This window comes from Rosa rugosa, chromosome 3 (assembly GCF_958449725.1).
Source record: "Rosa rugosa chromosome 3, drRosRugo1.1, whole genome shotgun sequence".
NCBI lineage: Eukaryota > Viridiplantae > Streptophyta > Magnoliopsida > Rosales > Rosaceae > Rosa > Rosa rugosa.
The window spans coordinates 18,199,347-18,204,250 of NC_084822.1; the positions used below are offsets into that span (position 1 = coordinate 18,199,347).

Below are 4,904 nucleotides of genomic sequence, written 5' to 3' on the forward strand. Positions count from 1 at the left end.
TGTTTTCCTTGAGTCAAAAAGGTGTTTGCGGACATGTTGGTAGACGCAGTTGCAGGGCACGAACTGTTGTCTTTCATGGACGGCACAGCGAGATATCACCAGATACCGGTCGCGGAGGAAGATAGACACAAGACCGCATTCCGCTGCCCTGGGTTCACGGGAGTTTTTGAATATATGGTCATGCCTTTTGGACTAAAGAATGCCGGAGCAACATATCAGAGAGCCATGAACCTGATCTTCCACGACATACTTGGGAAAATCTTAGAGGTTTACATTGATGACGTCGTCGTGAAGTCTAAGAAGAGTGGAGATCACTTCACGGATCTCAGAAAAGTTTTCAAGCGCATGTGGCTACACAAGCTCAAGATGAATCCCGCCAAGTGCGTTTTTGGAGTTCAGGCAGGCGATTTCCTGGGATTCATTGTCCATCAAAGGGGCATTGAGGTCCCTGAGGATAAGGCAAACGCGGTCATCAACGCATCTCCCCCGCGAACGAAGAAAGAATTACAGCGACTACTGGGTAAGATCAACTTTTTGCGACAATTCATTTCTAACTCTGCGGGCAAAATCCAGCCATTTTCCCCACTGCTGAAGTTGCAAGGACATAACGAGTTTGTGTGGGAACCTAAACATCAAGAGGCTTTCGACAAAATCAAGGCCTATCTGGTGAGCCCGCCAGTGCTTGTTCCTCCCAGAGCTGGATTTCCATTAAAGTTGTATGTTTCAGCGGCTGAGGCTTCCATTGGCAGCCTCCTCGCTCAGAATGATGAAGAGGGTGTCGAACATGCCATCTTTTATCTCAGTAGGACACTCACAAATTGCGAAACAAGGTATACTCCAATGGAAAAGCTGTGTCTTACATTATACTTCTCAGCATGCAAGTTGCGGCATTACATATTGTCCTTTACTACTCGCATCATTACTCAAACCGATCTAGTCAAGTATATGCTATCGCGACCTATCCTGAGAGGCCGTATTGGATAGTGGGTGCTCGCCTTATCAGAATTCTCACTACAGTATGTCCCACAGAAAGCAGTAAAGGGGCAAGCCATCGCGGACTTTCTGGCACATCACCCTATGCTGGATGTCCCCGTGGTTAGAGATTTAGAGGTCGCTGCCACAACTTTAGATCGCCCAGATTTGGCGTGCTTACCAGAGTACGTCGCGCTGTATCAAGCCACAGTCTCACTCCAGCCCTGGGTGTTATATTTTGACGGGTCAAGAACGGATACGCTAGCAGGAGCAGGAATTGCACTGGAGAATCCGACTGGAGATCACTTTTCGTACTCATTCCAGTTGGAGTTTCAATGTACCAACAACCAGGCAGAATATGAGGCCTTAATCATAGGCCTAGAAGTACTGCTGGAAATGGGAATTAGAGATGTACAAATACTTGGCGATTCTCTCTTGGTTATCAATCAGTTATGCAATGAGTTCAGATGCAATAGCTTCACGTTGGTCCCTTATTGGAACAGGACATTAGAACTGTTGGACCAATTTGATAACGTACATCTTGAGCACATTCCTCGCGAGCGAAATTTTGGAGCGAACGAGTTGGCCCAGCTGGCAACAGGGGTAACATTGAGATATGGCGTGCGGGAGAGAATCCTTAAAGTCGAGCGTCGCACGCTTCCTTCATGGATGGCGAGAAGAGATCCTCCAGACGATACCTCAGTCGCGACCCTGGAATCCATTGACGTGGATTGGCGCATCCCTTTGATCAATTATCTCAAGCATCCTGATCAGACCATAGATAGAAGGATTCGCTATCTTGCCCTCAACTACTTCCTCAGAGGTGATGAACTTCGCAGACGAGGAGAAGATAGCGTGGATTTCAGATGTGTTTATGGCCGCGAAGCGAAACAACTCATGCGCGAAGTTCATTCTGGCATTTGTGGAGCTCACCAAGTAGGTCCAAAGATGCGATGGTTGCTCAAAGGACATGGATATTTTTGGCCCAGTATCTTGAAGGATTGTATCGCGTTCGCTAAAGGTTGTTTGGACTGCCAAGCTCATGGGCCAGTCCAGCATGTTCTTAATATTCCAATGCAGCCCATTATACAGCCTTGGCCCGCAAGAGGATGGGCGCTGGATTTAATTGGGATGATTCACCCACATTCATCACTTCAACACAAGTTCATCATCGTCGCGACTGATTTCTTTACAAAGTGGGTTGAAGCAGAACCTTTGAAGGAAGCATCTGGTGGCACGTTGCGACAATTCCTATTCAGAAACATCATTTGCAGATTTGAGATCCCAGAAGTTTTTGTTTCGGACCAGGGGGCAGCTTTCATGGGTGGAGAATGGGGATTACAGTTCATCCATTCCAGTCCATATTATGCTCAGTCTAACGGTTAAGCGGAGGCCAGCAACAAGATCATTATCAATTTGCTGAAGAAAATGTTGGAAGCTAATCCACGACAGTGGCATGAGACACTTTATGAAACTCTTTGGGCCTACCGCACCTCTAAGCGGAATCCCACCGCGACAACACCTTATGCTTTGATATTTGGCCATGATGCAGTCCTGCCGTTGGAAGTCAACATCCAATCATTACGAGTTCAAGAGCAACATCATCTCATTGGAGAAGACTACGTTCAGGCTATGTGGCAGGAACATGAAGACCTTAGCGAAAAGCGCTTGGAGGCTTTAGATAATTTGGTCATGGAAAAGCAACGAGTCGCTCGCGCCTATGACAAGCGGATGCGGGGAAGGAGTTACAGCGAAGGAGAGTTGGTTTGGAAAGCAGTTCTCCTGCTTGGGAAGGCCCGTACATCATCTATAAAATCTTAGAGAAATGAGCTTTTCATCTCAAGGACCTGGATGGAGATGTCCATCATAACCCTATCAATGGGAGATACTTGAAGAAATACTTTCCCAATGTCTGGGACTCGGAGGAGTCGTAGACAATTTATTCACATAAGACATGGGGGACAATTCTACTGTTCCTACACTCGCAAAGCCCATTCATGAAGACCTGTTTTTGAGGCCAATAATCATTTCTTCGCTATGCCTAGCAACACTAGGGGGGCAACACTATACAATACTAAGCCTAAACCCTACTAAGCCTAAACCTTAAATTTTTACAGCTTTGTATATGAATATTCATGCTATTTTATTTAAAAAAAAAAAGTCATAAATACAACTCTTAGGGGGAAATTCTAAGTGTTCCTACACTCGCGAAGCTACTAAGCCGAGTCAGCGGCTCCGGAAACTTTTTCCAGCTTTGCCCTCGCAGGAAAGGCTAAGCTCAAGGGAAGTGTGAGAGCCACCACCGTGACCGCCACCTCCATCGGAAGTAGTCTTCATGTTGCCAAAGATGTCCTGACCATGCACGGGAAACAGTGAAAGGGTTTCAATCTCCTGGTGATCTTCTCCTCTTTGTTCCATGAAAGTTTATTCTCCATTCATGTCAAAGGAAGTAGAACTAGTTCCCCCTCCAGCTGAAATTGAACAATCCTTAGAACTCTTCTCCATGTTCATAGATCCATAACCGCTATAGTTCCCCATCTGCCCGTTAAAAGCAATCATCACACCAGCAAAAGAAGCAGAAGCAGGTGCAGAAGATTCGAAGTTAATATACTGATCCTCATGTTTCCAATTGGTAACATTATCATCACCAACAAGCCCTGATCTTTGCATGGGCACATGAACATCCGAAGTGGACCTCTTCTTCTGCTTCTCCCGAGCCCTTTGGTTCGCGAACCAATAAAAGACGTTCTTGCCCTCGATCTTGACATACCATTTCAGCTGGAGACAGATCCTCTGAATCTGCTCTATAGTTGGGGACCTAATTCCCTTGTTGTAGAAAAGCTCCTTGAGGATTCTTATCTGATCTGTAGTGGGAATCCACCTAGTATTGCTGTTCTTGCGAAGCATGTTAGCACTACTCCCGACTGCTTTGTAACTTCCTCCATCCTCGGTTGGTTGCCGGTTTTGTGGTTCCATTGGTGATGGATTGAGAGAATGCGAGAATTGAAGAGTGGTGATGATGAGTAATTAAGAAAGATTGCTGTTAGAAATATTGGAGTTGATGAAATGATTTTGGGATTGGAAATTTGGGTTTATAATGTGGAGGAAGATATAGGCATGCAAATATCCACCGTTGGATGGACGGTCAAAGAGAAGAGTCAAACTAAGTGTCAGTAAAGCGTGATTAATGCCTTAAATCTCAGAAAAGAAGGGATTATTGGCGCGTGGGGAAACCCAACGGTTTTCGAGGAGGTAACTGTTCTATTCACGAGATTATTTTTTCACGACCGTTGTTTTTCAACGAGTGATTAATGCCTTAAATCTCGGAAAAGAATGGATCATTGGCATGAGGGAACTGAACGGTTTTCGAGGATGTAACTGTTCCATTTTCAATATTATCTTCTCACGGTGGAGTTTTCAACATCTAATTAATGCGAAGTTAAAGATTCATTAAGAAGATAAAACCAAGAGTTTTGAGTTGGGACCAACAAGTGGATCCAAAAGATAAATATTTTCTCAAAACCCTCGTCGCGAGGCTCGTTTTGACGCAGAACATATTTTAAAAGTTCATATTATTTTCAATATACAACTATGGGGGCCTATATTTGGGGCCTTGCGAGACACGTTGACTCAGCTTCTCACGGATATTTGAATATCAGGATAAGAAAATATTATTGTATTCATAAAGTGGCTTTGCGGCCAAAAGCAGTACATTCATTACAAAGCCAAAAGTGGCTAGAATACAAAACAGGAATCTTCAGATATCTTCTGAATCTTTTCTCAAGTAGAAGCAGCTATGGAATCCAACGTCGGGTTGAGCCGCGCCATTATCCCAAGGAGGGGCAGACTTCAGGGAAGGAAAAAGAGGAGTAATGGAGCCTCCAAGCCCCCTCAATTGGAAGCAGCTATGGAATCCAACGTCGGGTTGAGCC

The 4,904-nt window shown here is 45.0% G+C and overlaps 1 pseudogene; it reads right to left on the reverse strand.

Annotated features, from left to right (window-relative positions):
- Positions 1 to 3,105: 3,105 nt before the first annotated feature.
- On the reverse strand, positions 3,106 to 3,948 carry LOC133737358 (protein WUSCHEL-like; annotated as a pseudogene).
- Between the last annotated feature and the right edge of the window lie 956 nt (positions 3,949 to 4,904).